At 39.5% G+C, this 26070-nt stretch overlaps 1 long non-coding RNA gene across 1 annotated transcript in view; it reads left to right on the top strand.

Annotated features, from left to right (window-relative positions):
• LOC308610706 overlaps positions 1-26070 on the top strand; it is a 108315-nt gene that overhangs the window by 49546 nt on the left and 32699 nt on the right. The window contains exon 3 of the long non-coding RNA XR_014014615.1: positions 16818-16944. This is a non-coding gene — a long non-coding RNA (uncharacterized lncRNA). The remainder of the gene's footprint in view (positions 1-16817; positions 16945-26070) is intronic.

Genomic DNA, 26070 nt, shown 5'->3' on the forward strand with positions numbered 1-26070 from the left:
CACTAATTCTATGTGTGAATGTCTTCTTACCCTACTCCTCCTACTTTCCTCTTTGAACTTCCTCATAGGTAGAGAACCCCTTTGATTGACTTAAGCGTCAGAAGATACTTATAATCAGAGAAAAAGCAAAAAAGAGTGACTATAATGCCAATTAGTATAACTATTAATTAGAAATTATGTTTTGAGGATTTTCAGACAGAAGAGGAGTAGAAATGATAATAGTTTAGTTTTAGGAAAGCTGTAGTACACAAATAGAACCCCAAATCACACCACAGAGAATTTTCCAGGAATTTAATATATCTGATATACACTCAATTTGTGCCCATGAATGGTGAGCAACTAAAAGTAAAGGAGAATTACATAGTTACATTTCTGGACAAATCAGGCTATCAGAATGATGTAATAATGGCAGTTTACCTCAATCACTTCTTAGGCTTTCTTATTTACTATGCTAAATGTTAAGTGAGATTTCTGAGTAAAAGCATTACAATGACTTCAGCATTGTGGGACATGAAACACAGTGAGAACTCAGAGCAAGGAAGGAAATAAGTCAGGTAAGAAGGAAAAAGAATTGAAAGAGCTGAAAGATGTATTACTTAGCTGTCAGGTGTTAGGAGAGTTTATTTGTGCTTTTTCTTAATCTTCATAACGCTCTTGTCAGAATGGTAGTAACATACCCATTTTTTTAGATGAGCGACCTTTAACTATAGGTTGCACTTGATTGTCTGCCAGGTTTTCAAGTCTGTGATGTGGACAGTAATGTCAGAAATTTCAATCCCAGTCAAATCAAGACCTGGTAGAAACACCATTATGGAAGTGCATAGTTTTGACCCAAATTTGACCACATTAAAATGTTGTTCTTTCTTCTCCAGGATGATAGTCTGTATTTCAAGAAGAATTCTAATTCTTGCCCCATAACAATTTCTCTGAGTTCTTTGTGCCAATTAAAGCCTTTGTTTGATTTTCATATTAGCAAAGCCCTGGAATTATATACAAAATGCTATGAATAGTTAGCAAATAGCAAAAGGATGCAGAGCCGTTATCAGATTCTCAAAACTCAATCAGATTATCTAAGAGTTTACATTAAATGAGGTAATGAATGACTTTTCTGGATCCAAACATAATATTTTTAATCCTTACCGTGGTCCCTGAAATGTCTATTATCACTAATTATCAGTAAGGGAACTGAGGCGTCGTAAAGTCTAAGTAAGTGAGAGGTCTGGAATTCAAATCCAGGTCAGTTTCAGTCTTGAACACCACTAATTCTATAGCCTACACTGCATTCTATACTCTCACTGTAGATAATCAATAAATGTTCATTTATTTCCTTTACCCCAGTTGGGGACAAAGAACATGGGTGTGTGAAAGAAAGTACAGATTAGTTTTAATGTAAATGATATAATAATAATGCTAGTCAGCAGTTACAGAATATTCATATTGTGCCAGGAGTTGAGCATTAAGTACTTTACAGGCATTCTTTTATTTAAAATCTCATATATATAATACCTACCTTACTTAGGAAGTAGGTAATATAAATGTGCCAAGGTGATTGAAATAACGTGGTCACGTACAGTCAATGAAACTGGGAAGGAGTTTTCTGGGCTGATGGTTGAATTTTGGCCAAGACATTAAGGGGAGAAAGGATGAGCACTGGTGGGGAGACTGAAAACTTATTCATCATAGGGAGAAAGCACTGGTGGAAGCATTGTACTGCTTGCTTAAGAACTGTTACCCTCATAACCCAAAAACTGAGGTTTTGCTGAAAGCTGAAGGCAGATTTCTTGCAGTGTGAAAAAGAATTTACTGATATCTCTTCATTTTTGAACATGACTGTTTTGCAGATTTGTTGAAATGACTCAAGTTCTCTTTCAGATCTGGACTAAATGTCTGTATCATAGCATTAGGGCCCATGAAGCAGCATTTGCAAGCCCATACTCACCTCCCCCCTTTTTAGTGTTTTGCACTCTGGAAAAGCAAACAACAGCAACAACAATATCTTATTTCCTTTTATCTGTAGTTATTATTAATCTTGTCAAGAAACCCATTTGATATATTTATGCTAAACTATAAATGAGATTTTTCCAGTTTTATTGAGATTGAATTGATATATAATATTGTATCTGTCCAAGGTGTACAATGTGATGATTGATATATATATATATATATAGTGTGAAATGACTACCACAATAAGTTTAGTTAACCTTAATTCACATAATTACAAATTTTATTTTTGTGATGAGAACTTTGAAGATCTACTCTCTTAGCAACTTTCAAACATAAAATACGGTATTGTTAACTGTAGCGACCAAGCTGTACATGACATCACGATTACTCACTTATCTTATAACTAGAAGTTTTTATCTTTTGATCATCTTCACTCATTTTCCTCACCTCCAACCCCCAGCTCTGGCAACCATCATTCCATTCTTTCTATCATGAGTTCAGTATTTTAGATTTCACATATGAGATCCTAAAGTATTTATCTTTCTCTGACATTTCATTTAGCATAATGCCCCCCAAATCCACCCATGTGGTCACAAATAGCCAGATTTCCTTCTTTATCATGGCTGAATAATAGTAGGTTGTATGCACCCCATTTTCTTCATCCATTCATCCACAAAAATCACTGAGGTTGTTTCCATGTCTTGGCTACTGTATTGGGTTGGCCACAAAGTTCATACAGTTAATGAATACACTGTTCAATAAAACTTGGTGAAAATGAAAAATGTGTCTTTCATTTTTACTTAAAATAAATCTTTGACAAAGCCAGCTAGGCATCCCTTTGAGTAATGACTTATATCGCATTGAAATATTTTAAACATATGAACAGTAATAGCTTAAATGACAAATGTTACTAATATTGACACAATTGATCAAGGAGAATATGTTAGAATATGTTAAAATGCAGATGGACAGTGAAAGAACAAATATAACTTTTAACTAAATATTGTCTTGATATTTAGACCATTGGTTAAGAACATGATAACAGGTTTCATCCATTTCAAGAAAGCAGAATATTTGCAGATCACTTAACATTTACTAGGTATGTTCTCAGTCTGGAAGGATATATTTCATTTACATGTGTCATTTAATTTAACCACATCCCTCTGTAATAGATAGTGTTATCCCTATTTGCAGATAGGAAACAGGTTCAGAAAGATTAAGAATGTTACCTAATTCTAGTAAGTAGCCAAACCTAAACTGATCTAATTCCAGGGCAAAGCTCTTTCTGACACATCAGTGTGGGTCTTTATCTCTTTGAGAATTGTTGAACATTAAAAGCCTTCTTCCAGGTAAATGCATAAAGAAACAACATGAGCAATGATATAACAATACAAGTCTCACTAAATAATTGGTGTGTTTGGCCTTGCTTTTGCCGATAGATCTTTTGCAAAATTGCTTTTCTCTGAGATAGTGGACTTTAAATATTTTCTTTGAAGACTTTCCTAAATTATACCTATCAGAAAGCTACTTTGCTTTAAGGCTAAAGAAAAATGAAAGCTTACTTAACTACACTTAGGTGCCAGGGTCATACTATGAACTCTACACCTGCCAGGATAGGGTGGCTCCGCAAACTGCCCATAGTACTGTGATTTCTTTCTGATATTTTGAAGTAGAAATAATTTAGTAACTATTCACAAAAGAGAGAAACACTGTTTCTTGGTCCTCAATATCATACTGCTGTAGGCTAATTCTTTTTCTCTTCTGTTGCCCCTTAGTATAGAGAGTGTGTTTTGGGGACCCTCCTTCACGATCTTCTCCATTCCAAGAGCATCTTACATAAATCCAGGACTTCTCAAGCAGCCAGTTTTGCCAGATGGTCTTAGGGTTGGTTGTACCCATATATGTATAATCCTGAACTTCTCAAGTAAGGTCCTTATAGAGCATAATGGCTAAGAGAATTGGTGCTGATACCAGACCTGAGTTCAAATCCTGCCTATGCCCCTAACTAGCTGTGTAACCTTGGAGAAGTAACTTAATCCTTAAAGGGATTAGATTTCTCACCCGGAAAACGGTATAATAAATGCATCTACCCCATATGGTTAGTGTGTAAATTAATGTAACTTGAGATGGTGCATGTTAAGCATTAGCATAGTGCCTGTCTCTTGTTAGTAATACCTGCTTTTATTATTAATTATTCTCTTTATATTCCCAGTTTCAGCTAGGTGCCTAACATATAATAGTTGTTCAGCAAATATTTACTGGATTGAACTAGCTCTGAAATTTAAGCATTGGGTCAACAGCAAAGTAGTCACCCCATCAATATTTCTCCCACAGAAAGGGAGAATAGATGGAAGCCAGCCATCATACTTTCTTTTCTTATTCTAAACTTCCCATCCAGGCCCAACAATAAAATAATCTTCCTGAACCCCAACAATTTCGAGAATTTTTCAAATCACACTATTTGAAAATAGTTGGGTTTCCCTAATCTAATATGTCCCAGGGCCCCAAGGTCACCAAGCTTATATTAATGAAGTCTAGTTAAGATAAATGATTACACTTAGTAAACCAACTGCTTATGAGCTCATTGGGCTTTTTAAAATTTACTATCTGCACTTCATAGAGACACAAGTATTTTGCTTTTGTAGGACACTCAACAGTCAAAGTAGTCTTTTAAAAAGCATAAATCAGATGCTATTATTGCACTGCTTCTAACCTCTAAAAGCTATCTATTGTAAAGAGATTAAATTTTCAACTACTTAGCCAGGCTCACAGGGACCATGGGCTCTGGTCACTTACTACATCTTTCCCTGACCTTCATGGGGTTCGAGGCACAGTTGTCTTTTTCAGTCCCTCAGATGCAACAAGCTCTACTTCTTGCTCTCCCAGCTTTAGATTGGCTAATCCTTCTACCCAGACCAATTTCCCTCTGATCATTAAGGTCTCGGTTCAAACGCCACCACTACTATCTTGACCAAAGAGACCTGCCTCCTCACTGCCTCTCCGTCCCATTGTCCAGTTGTATTTCTGTCGCTGTACAAAATTTATTTACATGTTTACTCTGTCTTCCTCCACCACTGGACATTTGCTTAAGAGCAAGGACTTTGTAATTTTTTGCTCACCACTGAATCTTCCAAGGCTTGCAGCAGACACTAGCACATAGAAGGTGTGTAGGAAATGTGTGTCTAATAAATGAATAAATATGTGAATGAAAAAAAACTGAAACACTAACACGAGAATATTCTCCTTTCAAAAGAATAATGAAAAATAATTTCATTCAATAAGAGTCATTCTTAGTTACTGATACATGACTTAGTAGTTCCCAATCAATTTAAAATGTTCCATTATTTTCTGATACTTCACAAGTCATTAATTAAATGTTGCTCACATTTAAGGCCAATCTGTGAGACATTATGAACTTGTCTACTCTAAAGTTCCAGCATTAACTCAGGCGGGGCTTCACCAAGTACTGATCATGTGACCTTGGCCTCTCATTGCCTCAGTTTTCTCATTTGTAACATGGGTATAATAATAGGCTTATTTCATAGGCCTATGAGGAAAACCTCATATATATATGTGTGTGTGTGTGTTTCTCTATATATGTATTTAAACAGTGTCTTAGAATAGTGTCTGGCACATGATAAGCATTACAGAGTATTGACTGCTGCTACTAGTACTGTTATTATGAGAACTAACTGTTGAGAATAATCCTTCATATACTGGTTTATTCCACTGAAGATAAAGGAAACTAATAGAATGTTAGAAATCAGATTAAACACAGAAAGCCAATAAAATATACCAAGACAGAAGATGAGAGTGTAAAAGCATAGAAGAAAAAAATGGTTTTTGTTTTTCTTATTCTTTTTCTTTTTTAAAGAAGGAAAGAGCCTAGAAATAGGACAAAAACTATTCATTGGCTATACTGACATGGGGATCGCTGGTGACCTTCATAAGTAAAATTTCAGGACAGTGGGCAGTGAGATTACGGTGAGAGAAGTCAGATGGATGTAAATTATAGAGTAAATGGGACGTGAGGAAATGGAAACAATATATGAAGATAACAATTTTGAAAAGTTCAGACATGAATTGGCTAAAGAAGATATGCAGGGATTAGGGGAGGAGGGAGGCTTTCATGTTACACGTATAGTTTTTAACATTTTAAGTTGGAGTTACTAGTCTAGAATGAGGTTGAACTTTGGCAAGAATCCTTCATAAGGAGTAGATGGGCTGTAGAAAATGCAGTGCTGTGAAGTACTTGAGAAGATGAGAGAGAATGAAATGCTATCTGTAGTGCACATGGCCTTTTAACTTTAACTCCTGTAGTAAAAGGGAATACAAAGATCAACGCAAATGCTAATGAATTAATGGATTTGGCAGTGGACTATTTACTGACCTCTGTGTTCTTAATGAGCCATGAAGCACCTCACCGGCTCAGAGTGAAGGAAGTAGAGAGGATGGAGGTTAAGTAAAGCTTCTAAGAAAATAGTCCTTAAGGAGAATTAGAAAGAGCTTACTGTAAGTCAGAGCAATATTTCCAGTCTTGAAAATCCATTTGAAGCTGGTGATTATTAATTTATTGGAATACCAATTTGCCCTGCCACATGATTTTTCTCCAGCTACCTGGATGTAAGTTACACAGAGGCAGAAGAGAGTGAGAGATAACAATGGAGGGAAAATACAATTAGTATTTTTTTTTGACCTTTTTCCACTTCCCCGCTCCAACTCTGGGGAGCCTTCACGGACATGGCTGCCCTCCCAGCCTCCAGCAGCACTCTGATATCAAAAAATTCAAAGAAATGGAACATAGGTTTCCAACTTATTAATTTAGCAAAATCAAAAAATTATATATAATGTCTTCTGTTGGCAAAGATTTTTGCAATATAATTTGGTTCCATCTTTTGACAAGTAATTTGGCAATGTCTAGCAAGATAAAAATGTTAATAGCTTTTTACACATTAATTCTAATTCTGGAAGCTTATGCCAATAAACAATTTTTAATCCAGAAAATTATTATATAAGGATGCTCATTGTCATGTCATTTGTAATAACAAAAAATTGGAAACACCTTTAATTGTTAACAATAGGAAAACAGTTTAGGAAATATCCACTTAGTAGAAAGTTACACAGTTACTATATTATAATTACAAGATGATGGAGCAAAATAGAATAATGCTTAATAAAGAAAGAATGAAGAAAGTTGACCTACAATTGTGTCTTCCTTATGACAGTAATTATGTAAACATATAAATATTTATTAAAACTTAAAACCAAAATAAAGTTTTAAAAGCTCTGTACCAGTAATGGGGATTTTATGTTTGTTTCAAAATATTTTTTAACATAACTCTTATAATCTTGTTTTTTCTACTCCTTTTCTTAAGAATTTCTGATTATTACCTCATTTTTCATTCCATAGTTTCAAATACAGTCAGCAATTTTATCATCAGAGAAGATTAGACTTATTTGACAGTTCATAATTCCGAGTTATTTGGTGTAAAAAGACCATATACACTTGTAGGTGCTTTCAAAATAATATTTCGAGAATTTTTTTTTTTGCTTAGTCTTTCCTAGTATGGAGATTCAGCAAACTACCTAAAATTGCTAGCCATTCTTTTGTCACTTTTCTCATTTTATTCATTTATCTTGCCCTTCACAGAAATGATAACAAATGAGTCTGCAGTCGCATCTGCCAATTTCTTAAATCCTCTATTATCCACATTATGAAATCATACTTATATGAATGCTTCCAGTATTTTCAGAGCTCTTTAGTTATTATACTTTAGCATTCTGTATGAAGTATCTTATGTAAGTGTAAAATTTAGACTCAACTTCTGGAAGCTTTTGATTTCTTAGTTCAAAAGTGAGAGATCCTTAGTTCAGCCATATGATTAACAATTACTTGTATAGTAAGAAGCTCCTAAATTATTGTTTTATGGATACCTGGCAGTTTTCTTGCCATTTCTCAGAGGTTCTCTATTAAACACATTCTCTCTCTCTCTCTCTCTCTCTCACACACACACATTGTGATTAAAAGCACAGACTTTGGCATTATGAAGTCTAAGGTTCAATTTCCAGTTCTGTAGTTTCTGGGCCACTTCACTTTAGGCAAGTAACCTAATGTCTCTGAACCTTGTTATTTTCATCTGTAAAATGGAGATTACAATTATATCAGACAATCATCAGAACATCCGTAATGATTTTAGAGTTTCAGAGTCAGGTACAAGCAGGCACTCAGTAAATGGCTAGTGCTTTTATTACTTTATTATTATTTAGGTCTTGGTTTTCCTTGAGTCTGTGAGTCCCCATAATGAAATGTAATTTCCAGTAGATTGAGTAATACCTATTTTCACCAAAAATTTTAACTGAGTTCATTACTTTCTGTGCAACCCAGATTAGTTTTCTGCCTTTTTTTCTGTGCCGTCTGTAGGTGTTCAATAGATTTATTTAATAAATGTATGAATGCATGAACGCGTAGATGAATTTTTAAATGCTTCTTTTTGAGAAGGTAGAACAAATGTGACACCGTAGAACAGATAAGAAAATAGTCCATGGAAAAAATGACAAAGTCACATATGTGCCCAGGGCCAGCCTAAGGAGAATTGCTTTTTTTTTTTTTAAGGAAAAATGTGTTGAATAGCTTATTTTAATTATTTTTAAAAGTTAAGTACAGGGGGCTTCCCTGGTTGCGCAGTGATTGAGAGTCCGCCCGCCGATGCAGGGGAAACGGGTTCGTGCTCCGGTCCGGGAAGATCCCACATGCCGCAGAGCGGCTGGGCCCGTGAGACATGGCCGCTGAGCCTGCGCGTCCGGAGCCTGTGCTCCGCAACGGGAGAGGCCGCAGCAGTGAGAGGCCCGCGTACCGCAAAAAAAAAAAAAAAAAGTTAAGTACAGGCAGGGACTTCCCTGGCGGTCCAGTGGTTAAGACTTCACCTTCCAATGCAGGGGGTGTGGGTTCAATCCCTAGTCGGGGAGCTATGGTCCCACATGCCTCACAGCCAAGAAACCAAAACATAAAACAGAAGCAGTATTGTAACAAATTCAATAAAGACTTTAAAAAGTGGTCCACATCCAAAAAAAAAAAAGTTAAGTACAAAAATTTGCTGATGATTTACATATTTAGCACCAATAAAATAATGTGAGATTAGCTGTACTAAAACAGAATGTTGAGCTACATTCACATTAAGTGACATTATATAGTCTAAATTTATGGAAAACTTCTGAAATGGCTGATAAAAAGTAAGATGGTGAGTGACCTTTGAGCAGAAAAAGACAGAAAGAGAAATGGCCTTTTCTACATTCTATTGTGCCTCTAAGTAAAATGCTTGGTAATCTAGCTACAAAGCTATATGTCATTTGGCTTTAGGCACCTACTGTGATTTACCTTGTGAGGATCAGATTTTGCCATGGAGAGGATTTGTAAAAGTATCACACATTCCAGTACCATTGGCAACCACAGCTACCAAAAACTCCAATTTAAATTGATGAACCTAATGTCAGATGACAGTATCATTTCCTTGTGGGTGTCTTGGGAAAAGATGGGTAGGAAATGTATAAAAGTGAATACTTTATTGACTGAAATAACAATTCATCATTTTGAAAACATAAAATACATTAAAGTTGTTATAGCATCATGCATTAATATTTCACTGTACTTTAGACATTGCCTACAATCAATGTTTTCTGCCCTTTGAAACAGAATCTTGCTTGTGGTATGCATTAATCATATAAAAGATTAAACACTGAAAAGAAATTCAGGCTTTAAAGACAATTTGCTTTGATTTATTCAGTGGGTTCTTCCAAAGAGTTAATACAAGAATTATTGCTTGTTGAACTGGAGTTACAAATTCTTTCAGAGTTACTTAGTATTTTCTGTAATATCAGTATCAAGGAAGGTAAAGCAAATTTACATATTCATTAGGAAATACAGGCACATAATCATAAAACAAGAAAACGCAGCGTTTTTATAGACTTTATTTTTAGAAGTGTTTTAATTTTACAGAAAAATTGAGAAGATAGTATAAAGTGTTTCCATATACACTATACCCATTTCCCTCTATGATGATCCACTTATATTAGTATGTTACATTGTTACAATCAATAAACAAATATTGATACATTATCATTTACTATAGTCCATACATTAGTCCAGTTCCTTAGTTTTTACCTAATGTCCTTTTTCTATTCCAGGATTTCATCCAAAACATCACATTACATTTAGTTGCCATGTTTCCTTAGGCTCCTCTTGGGTTTGATAGCTTCTCAGATTTTCCTTGGATGACCTTGACAATTTTGAGTAGTTAGGGTTTTGTAGGATGCCCACTACTAGAATTTGTTTGATGCATTTTTCATGATAATATTGGGATTATGTGTTTTGGGGAGGAAGACCACAGAATAGAAGGGTTATTTTGTCAGATCACATCAAGTGTACAAAGTATGAATATGCATTATGAATGCTGAGGTCGACTTTGATCACCAGGCTGAGGTAGTGTTTTTCAGGTTTCTCCATCGTAAGATTGCTGCTTTCCCTTTTTCATACTGTACTTTTTTGGAAGGAAGTCAATATGCTGAGCCCACAACTAAGGAATAGGGAGTTGTGCTTAAGATGGAGTACTACATAAACTATTTGGAATTCCTTTGCACTGGAGATTTATCTATTCTCCTGCATTTATGTATCTAATTATTTATTTATATCAGAAGAACTCATGGATTTTTATTTTATACTTTGAGTTATAATCTAATTCTACTTTAGTTACTTTATTCCTCAAATTGCTCTAGTCCTGACCCTTGTGAACTCTTTTCAGTTGGCTCTTGTGCCACTCTGAGGTATCCCCATCCTGTATTTTTTTTTTTGGAACTTCCTTACTTTCTGACACTATAAGATGGTCTTGTATATAAATCTTATATATTTACTGCCCTAGTCCTAGAATCAGCTATTTCTTCAAGGATAACTAGGTCTTTTTAGTGGAGAACAGTATTAGACAGAAGGATCTGGGTGTGGGGTGTGCTAATTGCTGCTCGGATGTCATTGCTTCTAGATATTCTCAGCTGACGGAGCAAAGAGATAATATGTGTGCACATTACCCATGTATACGCACATATCTATAAGTATCTCTCTACATAACCATGTGTATTAAGGTAATATGAAGCAATATTAAGCTAAACATGAATGTATATTGATGTTTCCAACTTTAATCTGTTACCACATAGATCATCTTAGCCTCATCTCTTGCTTATCTTTAAATTTCAACTCCAGCAAAACACTTGGCTTTTAGAAGTATGAAAATCAAATTGTAGCAACTTTGGGAAGCCACATCATCTAGTAGAATAATTCTTAAAGGGCAAGGTGTATATCATCAAATTTTAATTTATAGTCAGCAGTACTTTTTAACATCAAAAGGCCTCCAGACCTCTGCTTCCAAGAAGATGAAATAGCCCATTTCTCCCAGGTTCTCCCACTTAAAACTAAAGCCCTGAACGTAACAACAAACAAACATAGGAAGACGCTGAAAGGTGGAAATGAGAAGGCAGACTTCACTAGGGACTTTGGGACTTGAGGAATAACATGGTGATGAGTCCCCTGTGTTTCCTGTTGCTTCCCATACATCCTGGAGAGGGTATTACAGGAACCCCCAATCAATAACCACCAACAGAACAACAGACAAAAAAGCTTCAGAAAAAAACACAAAACCCTGTTCCCCCTAGCCAAAGTATGAGGAAAGGGGTTGCTAAAGACAGAAGACCATTTGGGCAATAATATACACACTACTCGAGCCAAGTGCCAGTGGAATATACACACTACTCGAGCCAAGTGCCAGTGGAATATTGCACCCATCCCCTATGTCCTGTCGTTTCAGTTGGGCCAAGGTAGGATTTGATCTTCCACACCACCCCACTCCTGCCCTCCAGAAGAGCCAGCGCTCTGATTCCCCACCAGGGTTGTTTCAGTGTGGTCCAGTGGTGAGCTGAGCCTCCACCCCTTTCCATTAGCAAACAGACTTTAAAAGGTGGTGCCTGGGCTTCCCTGGTGGCGCAGTGGTTGAGAATCTGCCTGCCAATGCAGAGGACACAGGTTCGAGCCCTGGTCTGGGAAGATCCCACATGCCGCGGAGCAGCTGGGCCCGTGAGCCACAGCTACTGAGCCTGCGCTCCGCAACAAGAGAGGCCGCAACAGTGAGAGGCCCGCGCACCACGATGAAGAGTGGCACCCGCTCGCCGCAACTAGAGAAAGCCCTTGCACAGAAATGAAGACCCAACACAGCCAACTAAATAAATAAATAAACTTATTTAAAAAAAAAAAAAAAAGGTGGTGCCTGACAGGCTTGTTAACACTGGGCTGCCCTCACACAGTCGTGGGGTCCAATGGTGGGACTTAGCGTCCATCTCTCCCTGACATCAATAAGAATAGGATGTTACAGGTTGGCGGGAGTAGGCACCCCACTAACCCCCAACACATGATGTCAGTGAGATCCAATGGGGTGCTGAATCCCCATAACCATCCTGAGGCAATAAGACAGAATGAGATGGCACAAGCAGGGCTACTTGGCAGCTCTCTTCCTCTTACCCTGGTGTCAGTGGGGCCAGTAGGTAGCTGACCCTCTACCCACACCCAGCATCAACAAGAAGGAATGAAGTGGGAGGAAGGACAGCAAACACTTCACTTCTCCCCTCCCCTGTGTCAAGAAATCTACTGGGGAGATGAACTTCCACTCCTATTAAAAGGCAACACAATGATATTAATGTTCCCACTTTTGGGGGGAAGGTGTCAGAAGGGCCAATAGGATAGCTGAACTTCTACTTGATCTGTCTGCAGTGAGACAATGTAAGTGCCCACTTTTGCTGGGGTATTGTCAGTAGGGCCCAATGGAAATCTGTACGTAACCCCCCAGTCCTCATACTATGCCTCAAATAGGATGACTTCCTTCTAAAAAGTAATGATAAAATTAAATGGGTTACAGAGTCATATAATAACTCACAATGTTTAGAATACAATGGAAAAATACTCATGACACCAAGAACCAGGAAATCACAGAATAAATGAGAAAAGACAATAAACATACACCAACACTGAGATAAAACATCTATTGAAATGATCAGACAAGGATTTTAAATAAGCTGTCACATAAATGCTTCAATTAGCAATTATGTGTTCCTTGACAGAAATGGGAAAAATAGAAAATGTAAACAAAGAACTAGAAGCTATAACAATAAAAACAAATGAGAACAGTAGAACTGAAAAATACAACAATCAAAAAACTTTGCTCAAGAATAGAGTGGAGGGCTTCCCTGGTGGCGCTGTGGTTGAGAGTCTGCCTGCGGATGCAGGGGACACGGGTGCGTGCCCCGGTCCGGGAGGATCCCACATGCCGCGGAGCGGCTGGGCCTGTGAGCCATGGCCGCTGAGCCTGCGTGTCCGGAGCCTGTGCTCCGCAATGGGAGAGGCCAAAACAGTGAGAGGCCCGCGTACCGCAAAAAAAAAAAAAAAAATAGAGTGGAGATTACAAAGCATAGAATCATGAACTTAGAAGAGATCAATACAATGTACCAAATGTACAGAGAAAAATAGACTGAGGGGTAAAGATGGGAGAAAGAACAGGATCTCAAGAATCTGTAAACAGTAACAAAAGCACTAACATTCATATCATCAAAGTTCCAGAATGAAAAAAGAGAGCAAGTAGGACTGACAAAGTATTCAAAGAAATCATGGCTAAAAAGTTCCCAAGTTTTTAGAAGACATAAACGCAAATTCAAGAATCTGAACAAACCCAAAGAGGAAAAACGCAAAGATATCCTTGCCAAGACGTGTCATCACTAAACTTCTGAAAAGTAGAGACAAAAAAAATCTCGAAAGTGGACAGGAAGAAATGATGCATTACTTATTGAGAAACACCAATTCCAATGACAGCATATTTCTTGTCTAAAACTCTGGGGTCAGAAGCATTGACATAACATTTTTCAAGTGCTAAAAGAAAAGAACTCTCAGCCACAAATTCACACTTTCTATCTCCACTTTCTTGTTTGACTTACATTGATGGACTAGTAACTCATCTTTCTATATCCGGGACTGCCGTCACCCTTCTCCAAAAATCTAGTCACAGTATTTCCAGAGTGATCTTTCTGAAAATGAAACCAAGTTTTCTTATAAAAATGCCTGATTGTGTTATGAAACTTGTCTCTCTTCTAAGTTACCAGTTAAAATCCTTCAGTGGATTCCCATCTTTCTTGGAGTAAAATCTCACATCCCAACGCTCTTTGTCCTTTTGGGCTGCTGTAAGATTATACTGCAGGCTGGGTGGCTCATAATCGACAGGCATTTTTTTCTCACAGTTCTGGAGGCTGCAAGTTCAAGAATAGGGTGCCAGTACAGTCAGATGAGGGCGCTCTTCTGCGTCACAGACTTCCCATGGTAACCTCACTTGGCAGAAGAGCTTCGGGAGCTCTGTGGGGCCTCTGTCATAAGAGCACTAAGGCCTTTACCATTTCCCAGAGGCCCCACCTGCTACTACCGTCACCTCCGGAAAGTCAGGTTTCCACGTATACATGTGGAGGGGAACCCAAAGACTAGACCAGAGCACTGAGTATACACACGTGGACCATTCATGGTCTGGCGTCTACCACCCTCGCCATTGTCTTCTTTTCTTACACTCCAGTGAGCATTTCTTTTTTCTTTTTTTTTTTTTTTCTGTGGTACGCGGGCCTCTCCCTGTTGTGGCCTCTCCCGTTGCGGAGCCCAGGCTCCGGATGCGCAGGCTCAGCGGCCATGGCTCACGGGCCCAGCCGCTCCGCGGCATGTGGGATCTTCCCGGACCGGGGCACGAACCCGTGTCCCCAGCATCGGCAGGCGGACTCTCAACCACTGCGCCACCAGGGAAGCCCCAGTGACATTTCTTATACTGATTATGAATGGAACTCCTTTCTGGATTGATCCTTAACCATTCATTTTCTGGCAAACATGAATTTATCTTCTCTTTTCCTCAAAAATTCACCCTTCCTTCATGTTACGTATCCATTTCAATTGCCTTCTACAGGAAGCCCTACTGATATCCCCCATATACTACTGTCCACAGCATGAATTAAGGTCTTACCGTGTCTTCCTATATCACTCTGTAATAATTTTTACGGTAACTATGGATTTTCTTATTTGAGTGTCACAATACATTGACTTCTAGGTGGCACGATAATGATTTTAGTAACAGTAACACGGGTGCCTAGTTTAACCCATGGCATACTTTAGGTGTTCAATAAATGCTTGTTGAATGAGTGAATGAATGAATGAATGGATGGTCAGTTTGAAATCTTAATCATGTTACTTTTCAAAAATCTGTTAAAAAGATACCCACAGTTTTCCAGAAGTTTAGGGACTTAGGATCTTCAACTTGATTTAATAGAGGAAATTTTTACTCATACATCATGCTTAAATACCTCAAAGTAAAACCATTAACGCAGGAATTTAAGGTTACCCATTTGGACTTGCAAGCCAATAATTAATATCTCCTGCCCCGACTGTATTAGATGGTTTCAATGCTCCACTCATATCTCCCCAGCACTCATCATTCCAGTATATGCTGATAGACTCATGTTACCACCTGCAATTATCCACCTTAGGGCAGGCCAGAAATGTACAGGAGTTAATGTATCTGGATGTAGCTTTCAACCAAGGACAGAGGGGACTGGAAGATAAGTACTTCAAGTTTCTCACCAGTTCTTGGGATAACTCTGAGACATGTTCTATAGAGTTTCACAGAACTCCCCTGAAGTACTGGCAGCAGTTTCCTGCAGGAGTAATTTATTCAGTAATGCACCTCTGTTGGCTTCCTTCCATGCCTCCATTCTCAATTCCCACTCCACTTCTGAGTCTTCTGGAAGCACCTCCCAGATGAACAGTTTGCATTCAAATTATTGCCTCAGGTTCTGCTTCTAGCGGAATTCAATTTATAGCCTCCTAACAATCCAGTGCTCCTTACAGAGCCATCACTGGTACAAGTACCAAGGCATGGCACATTATGTATCACTCCTCCTAAATCCTAATATTTTTAAACAGATAGGACAGAGCACGACCTTGAAGAGAAAAATCGTTTATATGAGAATGGCCAATGGATAAAGGGAAAGAGAGACAGTGCCATTTGTTTTCCATTAATGATAGTGTGAAATTTATGGGCAGATGGTCTAACAGGTGTGACTATAATTTGAGGAGCCTGCTCCCTTGGTTACAGAGACTGCTATTGTTATTATTATGGAAGCACAACCTCATGACTTTATTGCTTCACTTGATGTAGCCTTTTCCTTTACCCTTAAATCTTTCTACATCACTGAATTGCAGCCAATAGATTTATTTTCTCCCTATGGCTCCATCACAAAAAAAAGACACACATGTGTGCGCACACACACACACACACACACACACACACACAGAGTTTTGTGTATGCCAGTGCTAGAAAAGACAAGCTCATGGTGCATGTATGCAATGGATATTGTACATTACAGGTCTCTGTGAAATAGTCTTCTGCAGGTTCCTATGTTTATTTTATGAATAATTAACTTTAATAAAGTTAATTTCCTGAAGATCTTGATGAAGACTGAAGAAAGGAAGTAAATTTTAAAGAAAAAGACTTAGAAACTTGCCCTTTTTGCCTTTTCTTTGTGTCTTAATGAACAAAGGATAACTGGGACTTTTTTGAAGTCTTTGCTTGAGTTGAAGACACAAAATGCAACCTGTACTCTTATCATAATATGTTCAGTTTATGAGTACACAAACTTATAAACTGTGAATTTACCTAAAGTTATTATACCATTTACAAGATGCTGGGACGTTTACTTAAAACCAAACAATTGAGGTCTATATGTCCAAATAATTTCCTTCTCTCTTTCTGTCTCCATTTCAGTTTCCTGAGTTTCTGAGAAGGCCTGGTTTCCCCAAAGGAACGATTTCTGGTAGAAGTCTGAAGGTCTGACCCAAGAAAAATAATCCAGTATAGCCAATGAATTGAGGACAAGAAGTTTTCCAATCAGGTAGGAACATTTAATCTCATACATTACAATCACCTTAAGTGAGGTGTGCTGATAGCTGGATATGATTTAACTTTTTGGAAAATGATGCATATATAACCTGCCCCACAAGGAAGCTGTTCTCAATTCCCTTAGTGGTTGTGGTGTTTATCAGAGAGTGCCTTGGGGGAAGATGAATACAATAACAGTATGATGCTTTTTTTTCATTTTTAGCTCATTGTTGCCAAGTACCCTTGGTGACCTTGGTGCCTGTGGTTTAATCCCAGGAGGTTAGACATGTGGAACAGCACATTAACCCTTTTTAGTATTTTCTCCCAAGACAAATCATTTTTATAGGTTGTCTCCATGGTCTTCTAGTTGCTTATCAAACTTAAGCATCAAGTCTTCTAAGTGAGCAATAGCCCCTGTCAGTGTGAGGAAATCAGCTTGGTTCTTATTGGGGCACATCTTCTTGGTCTTGGCACAAAGTGAGTTCACATAGGGAGTTAGAAGGAGGAGAATGGGGCATGCGAAAGGGGAGTTCTGTGTTCTCATTTACCTATGCATGTTGAAACTCCACTAACAGTTTTATTTTCATTAGCAATTTGTGATAAAAACTTAGGGTAGGGCTTCCCTGGTGGCGCAGTGGTTGAGAGTCTGCCTGCCGATGCAGGGGACACGGGTTCGTGCCCCCGTCTGGAAAGATCCCACATACCACGGAGCGTCTGGGCCCATGAGCCATGGCCGCTGAGCCTGCGCGTCCAGAGCCTGTGCTCCGCAACAGGAGAGGCCACAACAGTGAGAGGCCCGCGTACCGCAAAAAAACCAAAACTTACGGTAAAGGGAATAATGAAGCTGTCCCACTATATGGCACAACAAAAGATAGTAGTGACATCAAAATCAGGGCCTATCCATCTCATTTGCAGTTATATACTCAGTGTTTAGCATAGCATTTGATCCCTCATCAGTATTCAATAAGAAGATGCGTGTTGAATGACTTAAGGATGAATTAATGAATGAAAAAAGTTAATATGGTAGAAAATGTGTTTTATCCTTGTATTTTCGTGTGTTGACTTCTGTATTTCAAGACCCAGCACTGTAACTGACACATAGAATATAAGCAGTAAAATTTGTTGAAAGAATGAATGAGTCCCCACAATTCTAAGAAGAATTTTAAGACCAACACAGACCCCATATCTGCCAAGGTCTATGACAGAAGTATCCAGAGAAGAAAGCCTGATCTCAGCTAGTGGTAGAGCTGACAGAATTTATCTAGTTTTAATAATTTACAGCTCATCCCATTACATTTAGGCATAGTACCTACGTGAGCCATACAATTAAATGTTGACTGAAAAAAAATGCACAACCTAAAAGTTGAGAATTATGTTTTATTTGGAGGACATACTGAGGACTTAAGTCAGGAGACAGCCTCTCAGATAGCTCTGAGGGACTGTTCTGAAGAGGTAAGGGAGGGCTCAGGATATTTAGGGGTTTTTGCAAAAAAAAAAAAAAAACCTGGTAGTTGGAACATCAACATCTAGCTCCCCCAAGGTAGACTGCAGTGTGTTACCCTTCCCTCGGCCTACCCTGGGGCACCCTGAAGGACCTACGGGTCTGAGTGTGGCCCAGCAAGCCCAGAGGAGCCGGCGGGTCCTCAGAGTTCTTGTCCTGAAACTGGCGCTGATGCGACGGGGCCACGAGTCTCTAGACACTTACTGCCGTTAAACGAGTGCAGAACTGCGACTAAAGGCCTCAGGGAACCTGCTTCACGCCTACCCTTCTGGATGCCAAATCAAGGCCTTACGTTGAGGCTAGGGCCCCCGTTGAGATTCCCCTTAGCTCTAGAGCAGGGCAGGAAGAGCTCCCACCCAGGACCTGGAAGCACCCTCTTTCTTTCGAGAAAACTCTTTTTTTTCTCAGAGCCATGCCTGCAGGGACTAGAAACACGGCAACAACAGTGTTTTTCAGGTTTTTTCCGGCTGCAAGAATGGAGCTTTCAAAATGGGAAAACCAGGCTTTTCGCTATAGACGCCATGTCTAGATTGACACGCAGCCTAAATACGTGTGTTTTCTAACAAGTAAAAGAGACACAAGCTACCCACTGTGCCCTAAACTGAATCAACTTTTTGAAGCAGGGTGTTCTGCGGCTAGCGAACTGCCTCAATGAAGGAATGCCTTCGGTCGGCCGAGGGGCCTGTGTATCTTCCAATATCCGGCAGTGTTACACGAAGAACTGTTGTTTAGTTGAAGTTGCAGTGCAAGCTGAATTTCCCCTTTGAAGTCCCAAACCACTACACCCAACATGTTTGTCTTTAGTTGAAAGTGGTATTTAAGGTGAGGATTTCAGCCATTTGGGAGATTTACTGAGTTCTCCTGGGTCTCTTCCATGTATACATATTATTAAATTTTGTTTGATTTTCTCCTCTTAATCTTAATCTGTCTCATGTCAATTTAATTCCTAGACTAACCAGAAAAATCTAGAAGGGTACAGGAAACTTTCTTCCTGCCCAACAGGCATTATAGTGCAGGGCACATTGCCTGCCTTTGAAAGCATCTGAACTTCTACACATTGAGAACCCTCTCCTTTCCATGCCCCTTTACCATAGGCATAAAGATTTCTGTGCACATCGAGGCTGAGAAAAACTCCTGAGTCCATCATTGTTTCTCCAGGCAGTCATGAAGACTGTCAGAGAGGAAGAACTTTTCCTCTGCCCTTCTGTAGGCAAATGCAGTAGGGGGTCCCCAAAGAAAAAGAATCAAATATAACTTTTTGACATAAGAGAAGCCATTTTAAGCCTAAATCATTTGTGATCTCAGCCTGGTCATGATGCTTGCTCTTGAACAGGTCTCAGTAATTAATGATCTTGTGAAATAAAATTGTCCCTTACCATCTGGTTCTATAAGAATGAAGTCACTAGCCACTGTAGTCTCTGACCTTGACAAAAAAGTAATCACTTGATCTAAAAGAGAACTGGAAATTTTTCTTTGAGCCAAATTTGAGGATTATAACCTGGGAAGAGCATCTCAGAAAACTCTGAAAACTGTTCTGCCCATTAGAAACCCAGGGAGGTGTATAAGTTTTTTTTGAGACAGAGGGCTGAACATCAAATGACATTTTATTGAACGTTTACATAATTCAGATCTAAGTGCCATCCTGCTGGTCATGTAACCCCTTACAAGGTCAAGAAGAAATGGTATCTCTTAAGGAGGGAGTTGCCTTGTTGATGTTAGGAGAATGTTGCTCTTTATGGTTGAGCAAGTGTCCCTGCCTATGGGGGAGGTTTGGTCAATGTATAATGCAGATGCACAATGCACAGTGTGGGGAGAGAGGAGACCAAAGGGCAGAGAAGAATTTATGTTTAAATTTCTCTTGTCTTGCCATAAAATATAAATTTTGGGCCTCCCTGGTGGCGCAGTGGTTGAGAGTCCGCCTGCCGATGCAGGGGATACGGGTTCGTGCCCCGGTCTGGGAGGATCCCATATGCCGCGGAGCGGCTGGGCCCGTGAGCCATGGCCGCTGGGCCTGCGCGTCCGGAGCCTGTGCTCCGCAACGGGAGAGGCCACAACAGTGAGAGGCCCGCATACCACAAAAAGAAAAAAAAAAAAAAAAAAAAAAATATATATATATATATATAAATTTTGTTTCACAACCTTCAACACACCCTGAATGGAATTCAGGACAGAGATCAGGAATGAGGCAGTCTATGCTCTGGGAAAACCCGGCAGAACAGGCCTTCAGATAGTTAGATATTTTCAGAAGATTTTATGAGCCCAGTTTCTTTTATCTTCTCATATCTAGAAAAGCACTAAAATCATTAATGGAGACATCTGCTCCTTGTGACTAGCAGCCACCATTTCGTGACTAGCAGCAAATTTCTGCCAAAATGTGTCCCTGATTCCATGTGTCCCCCTTCACCAAAATCACATACATGCTGACCTTCCCCCTAACTCTTTCGAGCAGTTCCTCAGAGCTATCTGAGAGGCTGTTTCCTTGGCTATAGTCCTCATTTTGCCCCAAATAAAACTTAACTCACAACTCTCAGTTTGTGCTTTTTTTTTTTCAGTTGACAGTTTAAAACTTTCCCAATTTGGCTGTTCAAGGAGCCACCGTTTTGGGAAAATCCCTGGTGTTCTCCTTTCTTGCTGCAAGTAATAAAGCCTTCCTTCTCCTGCCCTTTGGCTTGGTTGTGTCTTTTGGCTCAACAAAAGAAGTGTTTCAGGTAACACTTTTAGCTGGTCTAAGAATTAAATTGACGTGAGACTGATTAACAGGAGAAAATAAAACAAAAGTTTAATAATATGTATATCTAGGAGTCATTTTTGGCCTAAGCCATTTTGCAATGTAAGCCTGGCCAGGATGCTTGCCGTTGAAAGGGTCTCAATAATTAATGATCTTAAGGGAACAAAATAATGCAGAATCAAAGGACTGTTTTCAGGTAAAAGAAGTAACAATAACAAAGATAATTGTAAAGACTGCCAGTTCTCTTTCAATGGTAAAGATTAGCCTGATCAACTGGGAACATAAGGAATGATGATATTGACCTTTTCTGACCCTCATGACTTCAGTCCACTAAAGCTTGGACTCTGTGGACCACCCAAACCCCTTCATGAATATGCATATACCCTTAGCTTAAAAATTCCCCAATTTTGCTGTTCAGGAAGACACTGCTTTGGGAAAGACCCCCGGTGTTCTCTTTACTTGCTGCAAGTAACAAATCCTTTCTTCTCCCAATCTTTGTTTTTGTTGTGCCTTTCAGCTTGACACCCACCAAGAGGCAATCCCAGGTTTTTGGGTAACATTAGCTCTTTGGCTGGCGATGAAAATGACATAAGGCAGATTAACAAGAGAAAATTAAATTATTATGTGCACATGGGGAATTCACGTAAGTATGAAGAATTCCAAAGACAGCAAGACAAGGTGACATATATATATTCTTGACTAAAGAGAAGTGAAACTGAGCAGGACCCTGTGGGGCTCCTGGGCACTAAAGTCTTTCTGTGTCCCCCATTTCTTGTTTGCAGGGACTAGGCTTCAGCCTCCACAACCTTCCCTGAATTCCAAAGGGTAGGGTCAAATAGTTGCTAATCAGGGAAGGGAGGGGCTGCAGAGACAAGGGAGGAACTGTCAAGAAACAATAGTGCAGCTTTGGGACAAGATCCTGGTTCTGCCTCAAGGGAAACATATACCAATAACTGAGCTCTTCTACAGAACTAAAACCCCCAACAAATGGAAGATGTTAACTACTTGATGAAGCATCCTTCATTCTAGAGAGAAGGTCACAGTTTGATAACCTTGAGAAGCATAGAAGCTCATCAGGAGACCACCTGAGGCCAGATTAAAGGATTGCAGGCCCTGAACACACCATAACCCTTATCAGCAACCCTGACCTTGAACCATTGCTATAAAACTCCTCACCAAATCCCCCCAGGTTGGGACACACAGTTTTGAGGGCATTAGCCTGCTGTGTCCCCCTTTGCCTGGCAACACAATAAACCTATTCTTTTCTACTTCACCCAAACTCTGCCCCCGAATTCGATTCCATACCAGTGCACAGAGGCCAAATTTCAGCATCAGAAGGAGGTATGGGTCTGAAATTTCAAGGGGAAGTAAGGTAATTCACAGGAAGTTAAAAAGAGTTAATGTTTGGTAAACAAATGTTTGCTGATCCATCCAAAGACAATGAGCCACAGAGAGAATTTTTTTTTTGCGGTACGCGTGCCTCTCACTGTTGTGGCCTCTCCCCTTGCAGAGCACAGGCTCCGGACGCACAGGCCCAGCAGCCATGGCTCATGGGCCCAGCCGCTCCGCGGCACGTAGGATCTTCCCGGACCGGGGCACGAACCCGTGTCCCCGGCATCGGTAGGCGGGCTCTCAACCACTGCGCCACCAGGGAAGCCCCACAGAGAGGATTTTGATCAAATGGGCTTTTCAATGTTCCTCCTGTTCTACCACACCTAATATTATACTACATTTATCTCTAGTGATAGCTTCTTCCTGGGACAGGCCCCCTGCCTTAAATTATTTTAGGCAGTAAGGGGGAAGTTCAAAGGCTCTTCCTGAGTCTTTTGGGCCTGATTGTTTTCAGCTCAAAATAATCCACATGCCATAGTGGCACATCTTGTGGTGGCCTGCACTTAGACCCATTGGCTCCCACATGCAAATGAGAACCATGCAATGACTCAGGGAGAGCCCTGAGCACATTATTCAGATAGACACCAACATGATGCAATTTTTCTTCGGTGTGTTCAGTGAGAGAAAGCAATATAAGAGGCACTGCCCTTTTACTTTGGGGGAGGTTGAAAGTCCCTTCTTGGAAAGGAAAAAGAAGTACTTTTAGAGCATTTAGAAAACCTAAAACCTGTGAGTCAATTTTTTTAAGTGCAGAGTTAATTTTACCCAAATGTGTTTTCTTAAAAATTGCAACCAGTCAAGATCAGTCTCTTCAAGGGGTGCACCAGTTGTGATATTTGCTGACTTCACACTGTTCTGAAATTGAGGATACCTTCCCTCTACTCAGTTAATGTTTATTTTTATTAACTTTTAAAACTGTTTTAAGTAGGAGATCTTTTACTGGAGCCTGAGGATTGATAATGTTAACCACTGTGACACTGCTCTGTTACCTCACATCAACCAAAGAATTGTGCAGGAGCTGATCACATACCCTGTGATTCCCCTCTCTCACCTGGTATTTAAAAATGCTTTCATGAAACCCATCAGGAAAGGGGGTTCAGGTGTTTTGAGCACTAGCTGACCTGAACTCCCTGCCTGGCACCTGCAATAAACGCTGCACTTTCCTTCGCCATAACCTGGTGTCAGTAGATTTGCTTTACTGCACATGGGAGAGTAGACCCACGTTTTTTTCATCAGCATATTTATATATATTATTATATATTGTAGGCAATGGAGATATTTTACTTCTTTCCTATTGTGCTGTTGTATTTTTTAACTGAGTTAACCATGAAAGTCAATTTTTGTTGATAGAGGAGAAAAGGTACAAACTAATGAGCTATAGTTAAAAATTTAAAGCTTTTAAAATGCTTGTTATTTATAATGAGATTTATATAATAGAGAATTAGGAAATAATTCTGTATTTAAACGGTTCGACTGTGATTGTGGAACATGAAATTGGTAGTCCACAGGACATATACTAAATGTTCACCCTTAGTGATACTATATTTGTACTGTCCATGTCAAGCTAAAATGTTGTTTTTCAACAATCTTTAGCAAACATATCTTAGTTTTATTATTCAGAGGGAATATAGGAGCTCAATTTGATATAGGGAACTTGAGCATTCCATCAACATGAATTTGAAGAATACACTAAGAATATCTTCTACATTACATTGGAGTAGTGAATTACTGGTAATTATTTAGGGAATTCTTTTGAAAAATATAGTCACCAGGGGCCAATAATTGAATTCTATTGAAATATAGGGATAGATATTAATAAGAATGGAAAATCATATTTTCATTTTATATTGCCCATATCTTCATTTTATTTGTAGGTTTTGAAAGTTTGCAAGAGAAAGATATCAGAATTTATACTTCATTCAGCAGAATCCCTTGGACCAAATGATCACACACTCAGAATACATAAGTGGAGACATTACTGACTGTGGCCCAGGAGACAAGGACAAGACCTAGAAAAGACACAGTAAATAATGGAGGGAAAGAAAGATTGGAATAGACAGGCATTTCTCTTAATGAAAAATGTTAACAGTAGAATCCTTGAGGGAGAATCTTTGAAAACATTGGATTTCTATAACAATAAAAAATTGAGTCCCAAAGTACAATGAGAAATAACAATAATGAATAAATAGGATAAAGAAATTAACTGGCATACATTCCAGACAATTATCAGACTCCTGCAGAAACCAGGGCTTTCTGGCCTTTAATTCCCCTTGGGCAGAACTGCAGCGCCCCTGTCCCCAGCCCTCAGCCATCACCTCCAGGACTACAGAGGCAGAGTCCTGGCCCTCAAGTCAGGCTGCCTCACTGACTTGAATGCCCATGGAAAAGGGAACATTGATCCTGACCTGAGACACAGCCCTCAGATGTTTGTAAGCTGGAAAGTCTGCATCAGACTTCCTCCTTGCATCTCTCTAGGGTGAACTAGGGAAAACAAAACGTCCCAAAACCCTTTCCCACAGAAGAAGTCTGGGAAAAAACACATGACGATCTTGGCCTTGGTGCCAGGTGAGGCTGATATAACTAGAGCACACCTTCTCCTGGGTTTGGTACCAGAATCCAGGGCCCTGGTGGGAGGACCTGGGCTCTGCCCTGGGTTCCATGGACACAGACAAGCAAGTGTGATCTCAGCAACCTTCAAGGACCCAGATGTGAGAGAGGCAATGAAGACACGATGGCTGCTTCAGGGTGGCTTGGTGTCAGCCTAGAACAGCTGGACTTCATAAGGAATAACACACTGTGGAGGGAAATAATAAAGAATTTATAATAGGAACAGAAAATCGTTTTATTTGAGCCAAGCTGAGGGCTATAATCTGGGAGGCAGCCCCTCAAAAGGCTCTAAGGAACTTCTCCACTGAAGCATGGTAGTCTTATACTTTATCAGAACAAAGAACATACATCCAACATGACAGGGGTCTATTCCTTAAAGATTTCAAAAGAGACAGATTGAGGACATGTCTAGTGAGACAGTAGGGTCCTGGCAAGTGGGAAAGGAGCCTCGTCTTCGAGAGGGTGTGAACATGGGCATCGTAAGAAGGGAGTCACTTATCCTTCTTTTTGAATCAGACATTTCTTTTCCTTAATGGTTAAAGCAGATGTGCTGTGTGTGCTTGACAGGCTCTTTCAGTTCACACAAAGTTTAGACTGAACCATGTATAAGCCTAAATGACTTCCCCATACCTCATTACGTGAAAACTTTCTCCCTCAACACTATAATTTGGGGCTTGACTAATCTTGGCGATAAACCAGACACATAATACCCTCAGCTCTCTAGGCCTCTCCACCTGCAGATCCTGCTGTATCCTCCCCCCAGGGCACAGCACCACAAGAGGGTGTCAGGTGAGGGGTTTGGGACTCAGAGAACTGACTCCCGAAAGTGTTTCTGTTTTCCAAGGTAAATAACAATACAGTTTGGATTCTAAAAATCATCCAAATAAGTGAAAAAAAAAATGCTAGACCAA

This window comes from Mesoplodon bidens (genome assembly GCF_964165515.1).
Source record: "Mesoplodon bidens genome assembly, contig: HAP1_SCAFFOLD_205, whole genome shotgun sequence".
Lineage (NCBI taxonomy): Eukaryota > Metazoa > Chordata > Mammalia > Artiodactyla > Ziphiidae > Mesoplodon > Mesoplodon bidens.